This window comes from Diabrotica undecimpunctata, chromosome 2, assembly GCF_040954645.1.
Source record: "Diabrotica undecimpunctata isolate CICGRU chromosome 2, icDiaUnde3, whole genome shotgun sequence".
Lineage (NCBI taxonomy): Eukaryota > Metazoa > Arthropoda > Insecta > Coleoptera > Chrysomelidae > Diabrotica > Diabrotica undecimpunctata.
In genome coordinates this window covers 47,245,717-47,268,486 of record NC_092804.1, presented here as the reverse complement: position 1 = coordinate 47,268,486, position 22,770 = coordinate 47,245,717, and the positions used below count along the sequence as shown (strand labels likewise).

The 22,770-nt window shown below is 31.8% G+C and overlaps 1 protein-coding gene across 1 annotated transcript in view; it reads right to left on the bottom strand.

The window, feature by feature from the left end:
- Window positions 1-20,758, bottom strand: part of Cad96Cb (protocadherin Fat 4-like Cad96Ca) — an 89,706-nt gene extending 68,948 nt beyond the window's left edge. Inside the window, exon 1 of the mRNA XM_072521326.1 lies at window positions 20,558-20,758. The gene's annotated coding sequence lies outside the window, so the exon portion shown is untranslated. The remainder of the gene's footprint in view (window positions 1-20,557) is intronic.
- Between the last annotated feature and the right edge of the window lie 2,012 nt (window positions 20,759-22,770).

Here is a 22,770-nt window from a genome sequence, read left to right as displayed (position 1 = left end):
GCTGCAGTTGCGCCGTATCTTCAGAAATCTACTGAAGCGCCTTCAGAAAACTAAGGAACAACAACACCGACAAATGCTGCTAAAGCGGCACACGACATCTCACGCTTTCACGCATGCAGAATAATTACCTGATCTTGCAAGGCAACACCACCATTTGATTTTAAAAAAACGCTGAATCATTTTTAAAAAATAAAGAGAACAGCGGCAGTGATAATGGCTGCATCAACAATACCTAATTTATTTATTTATTTTAGATTTAAGGCAAGAAAGTTCTCAGTTAGTCTTCTATGTTAGATTTCAATCGTTTATGGCAAATTTGGGTTTAAGTTATCGTCAATTATTAGTATGTTAAGATTATGCTGATTTCGGTTAGATGCATCAGCAGTCGTGTTAAGTAACGACCTATCAGGATACTTAACATTGGGTTGATGTCTTGCAAAGCCTAAAAACAACAACACGCTGGTTATATGAGCACAATAAATCTGTATTGATTTAGTTGTTAGGAGAATACCTCTTCCTATATTCAGCTGTCTTATCACATACAATAGGTATCACACATAGTATATGAGTAAAAACTTTGTACGCTGTGCACAAGAGGGTTATGCTGCGATAATTTTCGCATTTCAGTTTATCCCCTTTTTATAGATTTTGCATATAATCTCGGTTTTCCAGTCGCTGAAAAATGTTAATTTTCTTGCGTCCCTAGGAGAGTTTGGAAATAGGTTTTCCAGACTGATTTTATTTCTTTTGGATCACTGGTTATTTGCCCTTCTTGATTTCTGCAAATATTTATTCGCGGTTTGTATCCTTCTTTTAAATTGCGAAATATCTATACGCTTCCTTTTTATCGTATTTTGGAGATTTTCTTACATTTTCTGTATATTACTGTTCTTGTGTTTTCTTTTCTCTGTTCGGCATATTTTACCGGCTCTCCATCTTACATCTTCGTAGCTTGCTCTTCTTTTTCTGGTTCTTCTTTCTATATATTTTTTGTGTTGTTCATTTCTTTTCTGTATGGCCTTTTTACACTCGTCATTGAACAATTTTCTTTTTGTTTGTTTGTATTTTCTTGCCTATGATATTTCTTACTGCGTCAATTACTTTTGTTTTAATTTCTTCACAATGTTCTTTGGTGCCTAGACTGCCTTTATTTGTCAATGCTTGTGTTATTTCTGTCTCATAGTTCTGTTTGGTATCTTGTTGTCTCAATTTTTGTATATTTAGTTGTATATTTGTCCCTATTGTTTCTTTAAACTCCGCATCTATATTTTATCTGTACTAGGAGTTGGTCAGATCCGCAGCATGCTCCTCTTCGGCTCTTTACACCTTGTATGCTTGTTGCTGCTCTTTTGTCTATCAAGACATGATCAATTTGGTTGGCAGTTGTTCCACCAGGTATAATCCATGTCGTCTTGTGTATGCCGCGGTGTGGGAAAAATGATGATCATGTTTTTTCTACTGGAAAAGTTGATAAGTAATTCTTTATTTTCATTGGTGTTTTGATGGAGTGAATGTTTACCAATGGTTCCTAAGAAAAGTTCTTCTTTGTACATTTGAGCATTCATATCTACTATTACGATCTTAATGTCATTTCTCGGTGAGCTGTCTTATACTCCCTCTAGCCGTAAAAATCTTCTCGTGGCTTAAATCTTGTGGTAAAAATTATGGTTTATTCTCTGTAAAAATAATAAATTTACAGAAAATCTGCTACCTTCCCCCTCTTGGCCAATACAATTTTTTAGCTTTTATTACTTTTTAATGATATGTCATATCGTCTTGGCGTATTTCCAATTTTTTAATTAAATATTTGGTTATATTTGAGCTTATTATGAGCTATCTTTTCTCAGATGATGTTTAATTCCTATTTTGCCTATTCTACCGAAATGTTTCTGTCTTTTTACCGCTTCTCATCTTACATAGAGTTGTATGTCTGTGTTTTTTGTTTTATTTATGGTGGTTATAAATCCAATTGCCTGTTTAATATTGTTTATTTTTTTGTTAGTATCGTACGAGTAATTGCACCTTTTTCTTATCTAATAACTTCCAAGTTTATCAAATATATTATTGTGTCCATATCTTCATTAAATATTTGGTAACTAAAGTTACGTTGCCATATATTGTAACAACTTGTTTAGGATATTATTTAATCTTGTTACAATGTAATTTTTCCTTGTATCTATACAACTACTATAACAATATAACAGTAACACACGTTAATAATCACCTCTCTCAATACCAATTAGTAAGTTCCATTGCTAATGATTATGTTTAATATACTACTTATTTAAAGATTGAACGGTAAATTTTTCTAGAACGATTTGGAAGAACAGGGCAGAAACAACTGGCCGTATCGCTAGGAAAGAAGTAAATTGTTAGAGAATAATGTGCTCTAGTTGCCAAAGAAACCATAGTATTAAGTCAGCGTGGTAAGAACTTCCGTAGATTTTCAACAATTTTGTAATAAATTTTGTTGCAGACAGGGCAGGACTGTAAAAAATTATATATTAAAGATATGTTTTATAAACTAATGCCAGTCTAGACTGTTTAAAAACTAAAAAGAGAAAAGGTAACATCTTGGTTTACAACAAAGAATATTACTCTTTTTTATGTCGACATTTAATTTCCTATAAGTTACTAGATCTTTGCATAGTGACGATACGATCTCGCTTTAATATTTGACAAAATAAATGAAAATACTCAAAACATAACATTATGTAAGTTGAAAATTTATTTTTGATAGTGTGTTTTAAAACTCTTTTTATATAGTTGTTAACATCATAATATGCTCGACCTCTAACAATAGCATGTTTAAATTTCCTTGTTGAAGCGAAGCTTCTATACTGGCGTTGTATTAATTTTTTCTCTACAATAAAATACTGAGGTGAGCATCACCACTCTCGATCAATTCGTTTTTAGTCATCATATATTTACTGGAAGACTATACTTGCCCAAAGACTAAACGAGATCAAAAGATCACTTTAGAAACACAACTCAAAATAACAGAAAGAAGACAGTTACAAAGTGAAAGGGACATTGACCCACAAACCATTCGGGCACTCAATAAAGACATATCGAAAGCTGCGAGAAGAGATTTAGGAAATTTAAACATGAAAAAATCGTACAGACTATAGAGCAAAACAAGAGCATGAAGGTAATGGGACAAAAAATGGCGACAAGTGGAAAAGAAATTTTCCAGCTTAGGAATAATGAGGGTGAAGTAACAACAGACAGACAGAAAATACTTAAAATAGTCAAAGAATTCTACACGATATTATACACAAACCAAATTAACAATAACGTAAATGAAGACAAAAGGTTCAAAACCAGGGATCTGAGGACATTCCAGAAATTACTCAAGATGAGATACAATATGCACTCAAAAAAATGAAAAACGACAAAGCGCCAGGAGATGATGGAATAGTTACAGAAGCTATAAAACTTGGCGGAACTTCTCTTCTAAAAAAATACGAGACCTTTTCAATCTCTGCTTGTATAGTCAAAAAATTCCTATAGCTTGGAATATCTCCATTACAATTCTTCTGCATAAAAAGGGTGAAAACATGAACCTAGAGAATTACAGGCCAATTTCTCTACTCAACCATTTATAAAAACTGTACACCAGAATAATAACCAATCGATTGGAAGCAAAATTTGAGCTATATCAGCCAAGACAACAGGGTGGTTTTTGCTCCAACTACGGTACAAATGACAACCTACAGTGCATAAAAGTCTTGATTGAAAAATCAATTGAATACAATAGACCTTTAGGTCTAACATTTATAGACTTCCATAAAGCGTTTGATACTATCGAACTACCCACACTTCTAAAGGCATTGAAAGAGTGTCAAATTGATCATAGGTAAACCAATATTATAGAAAATATATACAGAAATGCTACAAGAATTATAAATCTGCACGGTCCTACCAGTAAGATACATATCATTAGAGGTATTCGACAGGGAGATACTATGTCGCCTAAGTTGTTTATTACTGTACTTGAACATGCTTTGAAGTTACTGGAATGGGAAAGTAAAGGAATAAATATTGATGGTGAGATGCTTAGTCATCTACGATTCGCAGATGATATTGTTCTGATTTCAGATGACCTAAATGCCAGTGATATGTTGAATGAACTCAGCGATGCAGCACGTAAAGTAGGCCTAAATATTAACTACCAAAAGACAAAAATAATGACTAATTTAGTTCCGAGCCCTCCTTTAAGGGTAGAAGACGTCGAAATTGAAATTGTTGACAGCTACATATACCTTGGACATACGGTAAAAATTAGCAGAGATAATCAAACTGCTGAGCTGCTAAGAAGAATAACACTGGGATGGGCAGTATATGGAAGACTGCGTGATATTTTTAAAGATGATATACCTATCAGCTTAAAAAGAGCCTTTAATCAATGTGTCCTGCCTGTCCTTACATAGGGTGCAGAGACACTTACCTTAACAAGGACATCTACACGAAAACTACAAGTGACGCAACGTAGAATGGAAAGATCATTGTTAGGCATAACGTTGCGAGATAGGGTAAGAAACGAAGAAATCCGTAGAAAAAGCGGTGTAGAAGACATTATAAAACACATAGCCAAAATTAAATGGAGGTGGGTAGGACACGTCGCTAGAATGAAGGATAATAAGTGGACCAAAAAAATCTTGGAGTGGAGACCGATAGCGGATAGACGAAATCCGGGAAGACCACCCACAAGATGGACTGACGACATAAAGAGGATTTGTACAAACTGGATTGCAGCAGCGCAAGATAGATCTGAATGGAGGTTTTTCGAGAAGGCCTATGTTCAGCACTGGACGACTATGGGCTGATGATGATATTTACTCGAAGAAAGTTTAAATTAAAAACTGCATGAAAAATAGCTAACAAAACACAGACATTAAATGAGAAGTAAAAAATTAAAAGAATATCTGTCACTAACAGATTTGATTCGTGACGATTGTCAAAATCTATATACTATATTATTTATCTATGGTCAAAATTTAATAAAAGTCACAAATGTCATCTGATTTATAACCACAGATAAATTAAACCTAGATTGGTAACAAGGATAACCAAGGTCAACGCAGCTTTTATTTGGCACCCTTTCGTTTGGTGGCACTTCTAGTCTCGTTCCTGGGCGTTGTTAGTTGTCACTTTGTCATTAAAGTCAAAAAAGTCTTTCTTCCTTCACTTGAGAAGAATAAGACTCCATACGCCATATTTTTATTTGTTTCTTTTTTTTATAAATAGTACAAAAAGAATTTTAGACGAATTTTAATTATGGAGTCGAACACATTACATGGAATAACAATGGAAACATGAAGAACGGAAGAAATAGAAATACAGACGGAACTCATAGAAGCTACAAAAGCTCTGTATAAAGAAAATAAAGTGTCCAATAAAATGGAAACAAGAATCATAGGAGACTTCACCACAACAAAATGGCTCCTGCAGGGTTGTTCCACATCTCCAACCCTATTCAAAATGTACTTAGAGAAAGCCTTGACTACATGGAAAAGAAAATGCGAAGGCATGGGAGTACCGGTACGGAACGAATACCTATATACGTTAAGCTTTGCAGACGATCAAGTAGTGATTGCACAAGACCAAGACGACTTCAGATACATGACGAAGAAACTAGAAGGAGAATATACCAAGACTGGCCTAGATATTAACCTCGCGAAAACAGAGTACCTATCTACAAGTGAAGAAGACATAGAAGACCTACAGATTGATAACAACGTAACAATCAAAGGAAAGGATAAATTCAAATACTTCACGGTTTATAATCACGAAAAAGGCAACAACAGGGGAAGAAATTACACAAAGATTAGGACAAACAAGAACAGCAATCCGACAACTTAACTCAGTATGGTGGGATAGAAACATAAATATGAAGACAAAAACACAAATTTATAAAACATTAGTGCGAAGTATTAGTAGCAGCAAGAAGATAGTAGCAACAGAGATAAAATGCCTGCGAATATGCTGCAGAGTAACAAGAATGGATAGGAGAAGTAATGTTAAAATAAAGCAAAGAACATCAATAGAAACAGACATACTAACATATATATATATATATATATATATATATATATATATATATATAGTAAACTCTTAAATATTGGGGAAATCTGCAAGAAATACTCTAATGTGTATCAATTGTTTCGCCGAACGTTTTCGCCAAAGAGAATTAATTTGGCTTCTTCAGGGCTGAAAGAGAATAAATTATAATTAGCTACCATATATTATCTATTAAAACATTATTGATCTTACCGTAACTTAGAATTGTAGAGTTAGAATATTAAAAAACTTTGCTAGTAACATAGTGGTGTTTTTTGTTACTATGTGCAAAAAAAGTTTTTTATAAGAATTGAAATGTATGGTAGCTTCGAACTTGACACGTAAAGGCTTACCCAAGGTTAATCGAAAAACCCAATGCAACTACATTTAAAAGGAGGTAATTCTTTGAAATGTCGGCAATAACTAAATTTTGATTTTAAATAGTTAAAAGTGAGGTTCTGTTTAAGCCAGAACGCAAGCGCTGACAACTTCATTATAATTGGTATGAATCTTTATGTCGTTAAGGTTCATTGGTAAAAAACGAATAAATTTAAATCCCAGTAAAGGGAAATATTATTTTGATTTTCTTTATTTAATTATATTATTGTTCATGTATTATTGAATCTTATTGAGACGTATCTAAGAAAAGCAAGGGAATGTTATATATTTTTTGTTAATGAAAATTAATTATAAAGGTATGTTAGTTGTTAATGGATATATCAGTCAAATTAGTAATCTGTGATATAGTATTGTTCTTGGTATCTGATTTAAGTAACAGGTGGTATATATCGCTTAGATTCTTGATGTCACTCTTAACATTAATGGAGAAATCGTTAAGAAAAATATAGGACATTTCAATGAACTCTCTTTTAGATTTATTGTTCTCACGGTGGAGAATTGTGGTGTTGGTATAGTCCATGAGATGACCAGTGGAATGGACATGTTTGGCTAATGCACAACGGTCAGGGTGAAGTCGAGAATCACTTTTGTGTAATGTAATACGTGATTTCAATAATTGAGATGTTTGACCGATGTAGGAATTGTTGCAAGAGAGACATGGAATGTTGTAGACAATATTACTAAGCCTATCTATGGGAGTCTTATCTTTTATCTTAGAATAAAGATTATTAATTGTTAGGGCTGATCTTAATGTAGCTTGTAGATCAGCCCTAACAATTAATAATCTTTATTCTAAGATAAAAGATAAGACTCCCATAGATAGGCTTAGTAATATTGTCTACAACATTCCATGTCTCTCTTGTAACAATTCCTACATCGGTCAAACATCTCAATTATTGAAATCACGTATTACATTACACAAAAGTGATTCTCGACTTCACCCTGACCGTTGTGCATTAGCCAAACATGTCCATTCCACTGGTCATCTCATGGACTATACCAACACCACAATTCTCCACCGTGAGAACAATAAATCTAAAAGAGAGTTCATTGAAATGTCCTATATTTTTCTTAACGATTTCTCCATTAATGTTAAGAGTGACATCAAGAATCTAAGCGATATATACCACCTGTTACTTAAATCAGATACCAAGAACAATACTATATCACAGATTACTAATTTGACTGATATATCCATTAACAACTAACATACCTTTATAATTAATTTTCATTAACAAAAAATATATAACATTCCCTTGCTTTTCTTAGATACGTCTCAATAAGATTCAATAATACATGAACAATAATATAATTAAATAAAGAAAATCAAAATAATATTTCCCTTTACTGGGATTTAAATTTATTCGTTTTTTACCAATGAACCTTAACGACATAAAGATTCATACCAATTATAATGAAGTTGTCAGCGCTTGCGTTCTGGCTTAAACAGAACCTCACTTTTAACTATTTAAAATCAAAATTTAGTTATTGCCGACATTTCAAAGAATTACCTCCTTTTAAATGTAGTTGCATTGGGTTTTTCGATTAACCTTGGGTAAGCCTTTACGTGTCAAGTTCGAAGCTACCATACATTTCAATTCTTATAAAAAACTTTTTTTGCACATAGTAACAAAAAACACCACTATGTTACTAGCAAAGTTTTTTAATATTCTAACTCTACAATTCTAAGTTACGGTAAGATCAATAATGTTTTAATAGATAATATATGGTAGCTAATTATAATTTATTCTCTTTCAGCCCTGAAGAAGCCAAATTAATTCTCTTTGGCGAAAACGTTCGGCGAAACAATTGATACACATTAGAGTATTTCTTGCAGATTTCCCCAATATTTAAGAGTTTACTATATATATATATATATATATATATATATATATACAAGGATTTCCACAGTTTTCACTGTATTCCTTCACTCAACCGTTTTCTCCAATTTTTCCTGTTTAGCCAGTCCCCTTCCTGTAGGTTTCTTCTACTCATTGCTTCGTCCACCTCATCTCTGAAAGATCTTCGGGGTCTGCCTCTCTTTCTTCTTCCTATCTGGCTCCACTCTGTTATTCTATTTATCCACCGATTTTGGTCTGCTCTTGTGACATGTCCGTACCATGTTAATCTCTTCTGTTCGATGTAGTCTATTATGTCGGAGTTCATTCCCATTCTCCTCTTAATCTCCATGTTATTTATTCTGTCTCTTCTTGTTACTCTGCAGCTTCTCCTTAGGAATTCCATCTCTGTTGCTCTTATTTTGTTTTTGGTTTTCTTATTTATTGTCCAATTTTCACACCCATAAGTGAGGATACTTCTTGCCATGGTATTATATATTTTTTTCTTTGTTTTCATGCTGATGTTCTTATCCCATAGTACCGGGTTCAATTTTCGTATGCAGTCTCTTGTTTGTCCTAGTCTATGCTTTATATCTTCCTCCGTTGTTCCTTTGTTTGATATTATGAAACCTAAATACTTATACTTGTCTGTTCCTTTGATTTGTTTACCTTCGCCTATTTCCAGCTGTTTTATTTCTGTATTCTCCGTTGTTAGGTATTCAGTTTTCTTTAGGTTTATTTCCATCCCATTCTTTGTATATTCCTGCTCCAGTTTTCTCATCATAAAACTGAGGTCATCCTCGTCTTGTGCGATCACTATTTGGTCGTCGGCAAAACTTAGCGTATATAGATATTCGTTCCTTACTGGTATACCCATTCCTTCGCACTTTCTTTTCCATGGTTTCAGGGTTTTTTCCAGAAATATTTTGAACAGGGTGGGGGATGTGGAGCAACCCTGTAGTAGTCCCTTTGTCGTCTTAAATGGCCTGCATATTCTATTGCCCGTTTTGATAGCTACTTCGTTATTCTTACTATACTAACATATATAGAACAAAACATATACAAAGATATACTAACATATATAGAACAAAAAAGACTAAAGTGGTATGGACATGTAAGAAGAACTAGCGACAGCAGATGGATAAAGAGAATAACCGAATGGAGCCCCATAGGAAGGAGGAAAAGAGGACGACCCCGAAAATACTGGAGGAACGAAGTGGACGACGCGATGAGTAAGGGAGGCCTAAACGATAGAGTATGGGACAACAGAGAGACATGGAAACGGTTGAGCGAGGGAAGGCAGTGAATACTGTAGATTCCCTGAATATATATACATGAAGAACTGAGCAAAAAAGAAGAAGTTGTGTTCCAGATTGCATGGATACTACTAGCAAACAATACCGTTTCCTAAATCCACGAAACTATAGGGATAGGTTTGATAAATGGGTGAATGCTGTTAAGAGCCCTAAATTAGAGAATGCTGCAACAGAAACTATAACAATTTTCATGTATGCGCTAGTCATTTTAAAGAGAGGAGAATCAAAGTTGGACATAAGAGCATTAAGAGAACAGCCTTTCCAAGTTTGTTTTATCCACGACCAGATAAGAAGACCAAGACAAGGCTTGTATTCACATACTAAACTTAACATTAGAATAAAAAAATAATTATTTAAATACTGACAAGTTCTTGTTACAACATTAAGAACACTAAATTATACTACACTTGGCTTGTATTATTAATATTTCTTGTAAGACAAATATATATAACATTTCTTGTAACATTTTTATAAATAAAGATTTTATTCTATATTTTATTCTTTAATTTTTTAACCACTTTGGCATTTTAATGTAATGGAAAATAAATATAACCTCAACATAACAAGAAATCCCAAATAGTATACGAAAAGTATAAGGGTTTTTTTGTTATTTTAGGACTATCTTCATTTTTCCTTAATTTAAAATGAGTTTACAATCCTAAGTAATTTTAAGTGCCTTTTGAATTTACCGCCTTGTATAATATAGTGACTCATCCTGGCACTAGGCGATACTAACATGGGACTGGCACTGCTAGGTGGGAGTGTGCTGTGATTTATAACATTATATCACAGAATAAATAACAATTGTTTTAGTATTCTGTCATTATATCATCTGTTTAAATTTTTACTATAATTCTCGTTTTAAAATAATTTCATATAAATATAATTATTATCTTTAAACATATTATTTATTTTATATAATACTTAAATTTACTATCAAATGATATTTTTATATGATTATTAATATTAGTCTAAACGTTGATTGAAATATTATAGGATCCAATATTACAATCAACGGTCTGCATTTGACAAGTTTGCAAAGTAAACAACGTATACTTCGTTAGGAGCCAAAATAATAATTTTGAATGTGTTTAAATCATAAAAAATAAATAGATAATAAAATTACGTTATTTAATTTTCAATATATTATTTAAATTTTAAAAATACAGAAAACATTCTGTGTATTTTTTTAATAACTTGTTATTTTTAAACACCCTATTTAGTTTATATAATAATTAAATTTACTAACAAATGCTATTTATTTATATTTTCATAATTTCATATAAATTTAATTTCCTACAAATACAATGTTGGATTTTTGCAATTATCAGTTCGACTATTGCATTAAAGTGCGATAAAAAGACATTTTAAAAAGACGTTTTTGTCCTACTAAGTTTGAAATCTTTTTACTCAAGAGCTTGTCTTCACTGTTCCTGTTTTTGTTCTAAGTAGTTCCACTATTTAATACTAAAACTACATCATCAGCATATATATATATATATATATATATATATATATATATATATATATATATATATATATATATATATATATATATATATATAATGAAATATATAATGTATATATAATGAAATGATAATAAGTGTGTTCACACATTACCGTTCACACGATAATAAGAGTGTATTCACACGTCTTATTGATATGACATTAGTAAATTGATGGCTTCTCTACAAACGAGTCAATAAGTAAAATATTACTTTTTTAGATTTTCGTCGATCTGTAGCAGTTCTGTACCTAAAATTGACTCTTAGTACTAGAAGTATAGTAGGAAGACCGAGTACATCAATATCTCTAAAGTATTTACGGACGTGAAAAGCAGAGAAGATGTCAAGGAGAAAATTGTAAAGCCAAATCACATAAACATATTGTGGAAAATGTACTGTAAAATAATGTATCATAAAAATATCACGTATCATGAAAAATGATGGGGTCAGAGAGGGATGTATACTATCACAACTGCTGTTTAACATATACTCTAAAGAAATCTTTCAAGAGGCAGTAGAAGATGTTGAAGCCGAAATTCGAATTAACGGAGAATGTATCAATAATATCAAATATGCGGAGGACACGGTGATATTCGCTAACAGTTATGAAGTACTCCAGGAGTTAATAAATAGAATTACAGAAGTGAGTCAGAGATATGGACTTTCACTGAACATTAAGAAAACAAAATGTATGATGATTTCTAAGAAGTAACATACACCTAGCTTGGTACGAACGTCAATGAAAATTGGGACTATTCCCTAGAAATAAAATGTAGGATAGAGAAAGCACGATCTGCATTTCAAAAAATGGCTAAGCTATTAAAATATCACGATTTATCATTACCCATACAAATGAGGTTACTACGATGTTATATCTTTCTTACACTGTTTTACGGAGTTGAGTCGTGGACTCTCACAGACGCTACCTGTAAGAAAATTGAGGTTTTCGAAATGTGGCTTCATCGTAGAATCCTGAAGATATCCTTAACCGATCACGTTACTAATCAGGACGTTTTATTAAGAATGCAAAAAGGAAAAGAGTTGTTAATCACAATAAAAATAGCCAAAATTGAATACCATGGAAAACAGCGAAATATATAGGTTGCTGTAATTAATTCTTCAAGGAAAAGTAGAAAAAAAACAAGGACCAGGAAGGCGAAGAATTTCCTGGCTGAAAAATCTACGTACGTTATTTAATACAACAACTACAAGTCTTTTCAGAGCTGCAGTTTGCAAAATACAGATTGCCATGATGATCGTCAATATCCCAAATGGATAGGCACTACAAGAAGAAGATGATGAAAAATAAACTTAATTTTATTATATGTAAATAAAATTTTTAATTCCCATTTATATACAATTACATTTATGATAACACTAAGATTCAGTGTCCTATTTTTAGGACAAGCCAAAATTCAAAAATGCAAACTTGTAAAACAATTTCATGAATACTTCCTTATTAAGAACAAGATTACTGATAATTACACATAAGTAAAATTTTGGAATCTGAAATAAAAATAATTTGGACGTTAATGGGTTTAGACTTTAGACAATAAGATTATGAAGCAAAATATTATATCGTAAATATTTTCAGTACCTCTCTGAAAACATGTAGAACGGATTCATAGTAAAAATTTTGATTGTAATCGAAGTCGACATTGCAAAATTAGTTGACAGTGTTTGAATGGAACATTTTTTCACAATAAAAGTACATAGCTGGATCGGAAACGCACATTACAACAAACCACCTTGTCAAGTGAACTAAATTTTAATTAAAGCGATTTATTTCACAGCAAATAAAATAGTAAACATCAACCTGTAATTAGAATAATCTGAAATGCAAATGTGTTTAACTCATCTGCATAAGAAAGTTAAATTTTATTGGAATTAGAGCGAAGAGGTACTGATTGATGAAATAAAAATATAATAAATGATAACAATTTTTTAAACTGAAATTTTAAAAACAATATTTAAAAGTACGTAAGACAGAAAGAGATAGTCCAGTCGTCAGAGATTTGACTCCTAAAAATGATACGAACGAGCTGAATTTTGCCGAAAATATCAATTTTGAAATTCCAAAAATAAATGCAAAAAAGTTTACCACTTTTACCCCTGTGTTTCCTCTTAAAACCCCCTCGTAGAGGGGGAAAACTCAAAAAAATCGATTTACCAAGAACCTGTACGCCTTAGAAAAAAATGTTTCAAATAAAAAATATCTCAGATGATTTTAAACAAAAATGTTTATAAGCACTTTTTCTGTATAATAAACCGTTCTCTCAGAAACAACGATTGAAGCGACTAGTGATTTTGATCTTTTATCTTTATATCTATTAATCAGAATGTCCTATCGACAAAAATCGACAAAAATTAAAATGCGTTTTAAAAGTAAAGAGCGCAGTTTTCTTGTGCAATTTTTGTATTTTGCCGCATATGAAGTCAGTTTCAATTAATATATATATATATATATATATATATATATATATATATATATATATATATATATATATATATATATATATATATTACAGGATCCATCTTGTAAATACAATACATTTTGGAGGCGGCTATCGCCGTATTTCCGTTCTCCTCCGCCTCCCGGCTCAAGGCATGTTCCTCCTCCAAACCTCTCGATTCCATTACTCTTCTAAATCCTTCATTCCATGAGCGTCAAGGTCTACCTCTTTTTCTTCTTCCAGGGGGCTTTTATCTGTGAAGTTTTTGGGGCCAACGTTCGTCAGGCATTCTCAATAAGTGTCCAAATCATTTTAAACCTCTTCTTTCTGTTCAGTAAATGACCGTTTCTGTAGCATTTATGTTATTTCTTACAGATTCGTTGGTCTTCCTTTCCAGCCTTGATGTTCTAGCACTTCTTCTCAAATAATCCATTTTAACTGACAACAATCTTCTCTTCAGGTCTGCATTAATTGCCCATACTTCAGAGCCATAACAAAGAACTGATTCAACCATGGTTTGCCCTATTCTTTTTTGTTCCTTTTGAAAATTTTGCGAAATAAGGAGTTCAAAAAACCCTACAATTTTACGTCCCTGATAAATTCGATGTCAGTTTCAATAAATCTGTTCAATAAATAAAAGTAGCGCGATTTTTGCCATTTTTTACAATTCTCGTGAGATCAATAAAATTTATTACTTTTATTGACCGGTCATAGATAAATTTCAATTATTAAAGACAAATTTTCCAAACCTGTATCATGAAATTTGAATTTTGAGTTGTGGCAACAAATATGAGGCATTTGAAATATGCCTAAAAACGCAGAATTAAAACTTTTACATTACAAACGATTGCACGTTACGGGAAATGCCTCCAAGAAGATGGTTTGAGTGTAGTTTGTAGCAAAAATTAGTAGTTTTGAAAAACGTACAGTGTAATTGAAAAAGAGCAGTTTTAAATGTTTTAGATCGGTTGTAATGTGAAAGTTTTAATTCACCGTTTTTTAAGCATATTTCAAATGCACCACATTTGCTGCAAAAACTCAAAACTAAAATTTCACATTAAATATTTTAAAGATTAGGCTCTAGTTATCGAAACTTCAGAGTGGAGGATTAATAAAAGGGATTATTTGTATTGATCTTATGTGAATCAGAAAAATTGGCAAAAATCGTGTCACGTTTATTTATTTAACCCCTTTACAAAAACTCATGTTATTTACGTTAAAATATAAAAATTGTGTGCAAAAGCTGCACTCTTCACCTTTGAAACGCGTCTTGATTTTTGTCGATAGGACACTCGGATCAAAAGATATGGAATTTTTATCGCCGAGCTGATACAAATTTTATTGAATATTGGTTTTGCTCGCGTAACTGGCATTAAAAATTGACGAACGCTTCAAGCGTGGTTTCTGAGAGAATGGTTCATTTTACACAAAAAATGCTAATAAACATTTTTGTTCAAAATTATCTTACCTACTTTTTTTTAAAACACTTTTTTCTATGGCGTACAGATTTTTGGGTAATTGATTTTATTCCGTTTTCCCCTTCTACGAAGGGGGTTTTAGGAGGAGAAAGCCCAAGGGTAAAAGTGCACAACTTTTTTGCATCTTTTTTGGCATAATAAAAATGGCATTCTCGGCAAAATTTAGCTTGTTCGTATGATTTTTAGAGGTTCAGTGGCATTTTCGTCTCTGACGACTGGAGTAAGAGAAAAATACGTATAATTTTCTGGTTGTTATTTAAGTCGACCGATATTGTTTTTTACTACTGTTTTTTACACCTTTAAAAAATTTGATACTAAATTTACAATAGCTGTTCAAGTAAAATATTATAACAGGAGTGATACTTACGAGTGAGTTGTAAGCAGATTCACGAGAGGAAAATTGTATTTCTTAAGTTAGTCTTTAAATAATATTAATTGTTTAATTATTCATTCAGACACGGTTAATTTATCAACGTCTGTTTTGCCTTGCAATTCTTAGAAGGCACAGATTAAAACAAAAATCTGAATTTGGTTTCGAAAAATTCGTTTACGGATTTATTATCAGATGTCGCTATTTGCGTCCATACGAAGCCATGTTAGAGTTGCTTCTCAAGGCAGGAAAGATTTATTTTCACGTTCAGAGCGACTGTAAATAGCCGTTCTGATGATCCCTTTTAGGGTGAAATACGTATAAGCGGATATACAGACGCACTATACGTGAAATCAAATCTTAACTGTCTTTTTCCTTTTAATATTAATTGGTTTATTTGTAAGGATACTAACTACGTTAAGTTAAAATTCTTATTCTGGATTTGTAAAAGTTATCAATAAACTAATTCCCTATTTATTTGCTATATAAATACTCTTACAAATCAAATAATCAAAGAAAAAAATCGGATTAAGTGGACTAAAATTAAATTTATTATCATTATCTTTGTTTCTCTGCTTCGAGAAGTTGTCGTGTCTAATTACATTTCTTTGGTATGCTTATATATTAGGAGAACAAACTTCCACTTTGAATTTATTAAATTTAAGTCCACCCAAGATAGCATAACTGGTCTAGTAACATGAGTGCAAGTCAAATTCATGTCTGGATGTATCATTACTCCAGTCGTCAGAGACGAAAATGCCACTAAACCTCTAAAAGTCATATGAACAAACTGAATTTTACCCCCTGACCTCAAAAAAGACGCAGAAAAGTTTAACACTTTACCCCCGGGCTTCTCCTTATAATCAATTGCACTAACTTTTTTTTTAATTGCACTAATACGTTTAGCCAAATAACAAAACTTCTGCAATTAACTACTCCCAAAACAGTATTTTTAAATGCATTTCTGTGACGTGCATAAAACATTAAATTCTGCGTTTTTATTCATATTTCAAATGCTTCATATTTGTTACCACAACTTAAAATTGAAATTTCAGGTCACAGATTTTAAAGATTGATCTTTAAAAATGGAAATTTTACTACAACCGGTCAATGAAAGTAATCAATTTTATTGATCTCTTCGTAAAATGGCAAAAATCGCGACACGTTAACTTTATAAAAATTGAGTTAATTCTCGGTATAATACAAAAACTGCTTACGAAAGCTGCACTCTTTTCCTTTAAAACTCATCTTGATTTTTGTCGATAGGATATTTGGGTCAAAAGATATCGAATTTTTACCGTCCCGCTGATACAAATTTTATTGAACATTGATTTCGCGAGCGTAACTGACATGCAAAGTCGACGGTAGCTTCAAGCGTTGTTTCTAAGAGAACGGTTTAGCTACACAAAAATGTTTATAAACATTACGGGGGTGTATTTTGAGCTAGGGAATGATTGGGTAACTTTTAGAGATTGGTTAATATACCAATCAACAGTAATTAATTAGCAATAAAATATGCCGCCAAGATGGGCCATGTACCCATTTTTCTTGCCGAAATATAGATATGACAACGTTTACTGTAAAGTTAGCATACCCACTGTTTGTCGGAAATGGCTACAACAATAATTTTTTTCTTTCAGTAATAAATTAGCAATAAATTATAGTATTGGTCTGAATTTGGCCTTTCTTATAAAATGGATATGCTAACTTTACAGATTTAAAATTTATTTGATAATATACCCGCAAAAAAAAAGAAAAATCGAATTTAGAAATTATAAATAATAAGTGCAGATACTAGCGCTAAAAAGTTGGTTATGTTATGTTTAGTGCCTGATATTGAAGAATCGTATAAAAATGTTAGTTTTATTTGATTTAATTAAAATTAACAATATATCTTTCCAATTTATATCCAATAACTACTTATAAGAAATGAGTTTCAAACAGCTACACATATCAATGTATCCATGCCCCTATTATTTAATCTGTTTGAAAAATTTAAAAGTTTTGATAAACAAAGAACATTAGATAAAAAAATTTAATTTGATAATTTGAGAGCTTTTGGAGATGTGAAAAGTGACTGAAAAATTTATTTCTTTTGGTAAAAATAAATATAATATAGGCACGTATTGCAACAATACTATTAATGAACCCCTTTTTGAATAAAAAAATAAGACGTCGATTCTTGAAAACTGAATAATTCCTGATATTCACGTATTACAAGAATTTGTTAACAATTTATTTTAGGATTGTCTAGTTTGTCGAGACACAGTTTTTTATTGTCTTTAAATTTATAACTAGTATTAAAAGATTGTATCAAATTGTATTAAAATTGAATTGTATCAGCTCTTTGACGAGCCAGATGTCATAACGTTCATTAAAACACAGCGACTTAGATGGGCTGGACACATAATACGAATGCCAGAAAATACGATTGCTAAAAAGCAAACCACAGGAACACCTGTAGGAAGAAGAAGCAAAGGCCGACCGCGAATTAGGTGGTTAAGTGGAGTTGAAACCGACTTACGACTTACTTAAATCGACTTACTTAAAAATCAGAAGATGGCAACATGTTGCCAGAAACCGAACAGAATGGCGACGAATCTTAGAGCAGGCCAAGATCCACAGAGGATTGTCGAGCCAAAGATGATGATGATTAGAAAATTACCATGGAGGGAGCTTCGAAGGATGGATGCAGTACCTAATTAAAAAAAGAAGACAAACTTTTAGCTAAAGATATTTCCGTAGGTGTTTCCATATGTAACAGCATTTCAAGTAGTGAATAAACTTGTAACTTCATGTTTCTCTTAGGTGAGACTTGAATCAATTGATGATATTAAACAGTTTATTAATGAACTACACAAATCTTTATTGTTGCCTGAAATAAAACAGCGGGACGTACAAGTATAGGCTAATCCCGCAGAATTAATTAAATACCCAGATGATAAAGCTCTGCTTACACTTCAATGAAACATATAAAACGCAAAACTTTAGGAATTATTGTTATCCACTTTCGTAATTATTATAAAAACAATACACGCCAAAAAACAATATCCTTGATAAGCCATACTGTGAAAATATTTCTAAAAGTAATTCATGGAAAACTATAAAAAATTAGAACAGATATGGATGACACAATTTGGGTTCCGTAAAAATCTTTTTGCTATTGATGTGCTTTGACAGAGATGATTAGATATGAATAAGAGGGTATATATTGGTGTGTCATTGATTTGGAAAAGGCATTCTATCGAGTATGCCATAAAAAACTAATAGACGTACTAAATAACAAAGGTACACACAGTAGAGATCTAAGAATTATCTTTTAACTGTACTGATATCAAAAAGGCAACATAAAGGAGGACAATGAGACATGAGACAACATCCACATAAATAGAGGAGTTAGACGTGTTCTATAGTCGTTACTATTTAATGTATACAGTGAAGCTGTATTCAAGGAAGCGATATCAGAGGTGAGCCATCTGTAAATGGAAGAATGGCAAAAAAAACATAATGTTCGCTGATAATACTGTTTTCCTGTCAGACAGCCTTAAATAATTATAAGCGTTTGTAAACATAATGAATGTTTATTGCAATATATTTGAACTAGAAATAAGTAAGAAAAAAACTAAATTTATAATCGTTGCAAAAATATAAAATGAAGACGAAACCCTAATGATAAAGCAAACTTAAATTAATATAAAGATTAATAAGTAGAAATATCTGGGAACCTTAAAACAACGGTAACCAAAATAAAGAATCAAAATTCTAAATTGAAACTGTAAGTCAAATATTCCTAAAAATGAGATGAGTGTTCACTAACGAAGTGCTTTCCATACCCCTCAGATTAATAGCTCTAAGATGTTAAGTATTTTCCATTTTTCTCTACGAGAAGAAGCATAGAGGAAAAAAGCAAAGAGAAGATCTTAGAGAATGGTTTAACGACTGCTCATTGCAGCTAATTAGAGCATCAACTAGCAAAGTTGCTATCTCTGTCATAATAAAATAGAAATAATATGCTTTATTGTCACTGAAAATTGTAAAATTTTATGGATAAAGCTTAGAAAAATTCAAAAAAAAATGAAAATAACAATTTAAACTTGACTAAAATTACGTAAATCGTCAATATTACAAAATAATAAAATAAACAATCCATTGCAAAATTTAAATAAACTACAAATTGCATAATAAATCCTTATTTGAAGTTGCTGCACGTGATACCCATATATATATATATATATATATATATAAATATATATATATATACAGTATGGTGGAAATGAAAGGAATAAATTCGTTATTTCGTAAACCGGAGACTTTAAGGAAAAATCCTGAAACCCGTCGATTTTTATTTTTAAATAAGCTATTCGTAAGAATACATTTTTCTTTTTGACGTCATCTATGTGAGCGTGATGACGTCATTGCTAAAATTTTTAAATAGAAAGGGGGGTATTGTAATACATCATTTGAAAGGTCTTTTACGGGTTTCAGGATTTTTCCTTAAAGTCTCCGGTTTACAAAATAACGAATTTATTCCTTTCATTTCCACCATACTGTATATATATTATATATATATATATATATATATAATACTTTAGTTGCTTGTACCTAATAAACGTACTGTAATTTCTTAGTTATTCGTTAAGAAACTCTTCCAGTGAATAATATGGTCTCTCAGATAGATAGGCTTTTGTCAATTTACGGAACTTAAGGACAAAAGTTGTAGATTTAAGTTGCAAAGGGAGATGGTTGTATAATTTTTTTGCCGAATATAATGTAGATTTATTTACTAACTCAGTGGACTGGATCAGTAAATTAAATACACATCAAAGGTTGAATTTCTGGTGGAGTAGTCATGATTAGGTGTTGCTGGAAAAATATGTAGGTGTTTACGAATTAAGCAAACAGTTTCTAAAATATATAAAGAGGTAAGAGTTAAAATCAAGTGATTTTTGAAGTAGCTTCTGCAATGTATTATTCTATATATTTTTAACTTTTCGAATATGAATTACGCATTGAAAGAAAAAAACATTTTTCGTAAAATTATAAAAAATCTAATTATTCATATTAAGTATGGAACACACTCTATTAAATAATTTTATTGAGAAAAATTTCCCTATATAAATTTTTAATATTCTTACCCTGTCATTGAATTAACATATTCCACCCTCTTGCTTATTCCACCTGCACTATCATAATAGTTCGAGCAGTGAATGATTCACGCACTGTAGAAGTATCAAAAGACACTTTTCCTACCCACCAGTACGTTGCTAGCACAATGACATACTGATATTTCTTGTGTAGTGAACTCCGGCGCGCACCTGTTGTTGGCTCGTGCTCACTTGCCGTAAACAATGGAAATGCAGAAGTCTCCTCATCCATCCCATTATTTCCTACCACCTCTAATGGTTTGATACGTAGATAAGTAGGTATAAAATTTTACTTGGCTCGATTTTTTGTGTTCTGGTGAAAGAGTTCACACATTAATAATAGTACAAGAATGATTTAACATTTTTAGTACAAATTGCGACAATTTTTTAAAGAAATTCCTATTCGGTATAATATTAATTTTTCATTGATTTGGTTGTTGCCTCCATAGACATAAACGTACTGTAATTTCTTAATTATTCGTTAAGAAACTCTTCCAGTGAATAATATGATCTTTCAGATAGATAGGCTTTTTGTCAATTTACAAAACTTGAGGAAAGAAGTTGTAGATTAAAGTTGCAAAGGGAGATGGTTGTATAACTTTTTTTTGCCGAATATAATATAGATTTCTGTACTAACTCAGTGGACAGGATCGGTAAATACACATCAAAGGTTGAATTTCTGGTGGAGTAGTCATGATTAGGTCTTGCTAGAAAAACATGTAGGTGTTTACGAATTAAGCAAACAGTTTCTAGAATATATAGAGAGGAAAGAATTAAAATCCCGTGATTTTTGAAGTAGCTTCTGCAATGTGTTATTCTACTGAGCCCAAAAAAATACCATATTGCTCTTTTTTGTAATTTAAAAATAACATCAGATTGGGCAGCTGTACTAGAACCTCAAAAAGGAAGGCCATATCGAAGATAAGACTTGGACAAAGAAAAACATGTTGTTTTGGAAGATGCTAAATTGATTTCTTCGAAACAGATCTAATTGCATAGCAGGCTGAGGCTAGTTTCTAACTTCAAATCGATATGAAGGGACAATTTAAGGTTGCTGTCTATAAAAATACCAAGAAATTTTACACAATCAACGATACTAATCTGGCTGTTATTAAGAAGCAAGGGTTGAAGAGCTCCATTATAGGATAATGCTACTGTCTTATCCTCGTTAAAAAAAAGTAAATTAAATTTGGACCAGGTTTTTATTTTAAGTAGATCAGAAGTTATAGTTGCATGAAGAGTTGCAATATTAGAGTACCTCCAGTTAATACTGCATCATCAGCAAAAAGAAAAATTTTTTCACCGATTTTTAAGTTAATGATGTCATTTATAAAGATAAGGAAAAGTAGAGGACCCAATACTGAAACTTGTGGTACTCCACATACCTTTTGTGACTAGAGTCAGTATCATTTACTGTAACTAGTTGTTTTCTATTCCTCAAGTGAGATTGAAACCAATTCAAAAAATTACCTCGAATTTCGTAGAAATTTAGTTTTTTTATCAAAATGTCGTGACTTCCACAATCAAAGCTTTGGCATAATCACAAAAAACAGTGGCATTCTAAAGATTATTGTTTAGTGCTTGATAGACCTCATGTAGTACAGAAAACATAGCATCACTGGTACATTTATAAGATAAAAAGTCGAACTGACTTTGTTATAAAACGTTGTTTGCAACCAGAAAGGACATAAGTCGGGCTTTTATAAGTCTCTCAATAATTTTGGATAGGACCCGTAGTAAGGCAATAGGTCTATAGTTGCAGACATTCGATTTTTCACCACCTTTATGAAGAGGAATAATAATTACTGTCTTTAAGCATTCTGGAAATATACCTTTTTCAAAGAAATCGTTAATTAGTGAGACCAGGACTTTCAACACATTTTTTGGGAGATTTAAGAACATTTTTATACATAGTCCATAAGTACTAAAGGAAGATTTTTTACTCACATTAACGAAGTATTTATTTACATTTCCAGGGTTTAAATGAGAAAATGTTTGAGCTGTGTTAGTTTTATTTCGAAGATCGTTTATTATGGACCAAGTTTCTCTTGCAACATTTTTAGAGCTTTCCAGACGATTATGATAGTACATTTTTTTAGCTGTTTTGATAAGTTTTAAATAGGTTCCTCTGTACGTGGAGATTTATTCAGTGACAAAGACATTGGTAGTAGATTTCTTGATGTACAGTAGTGAACGCATATTCT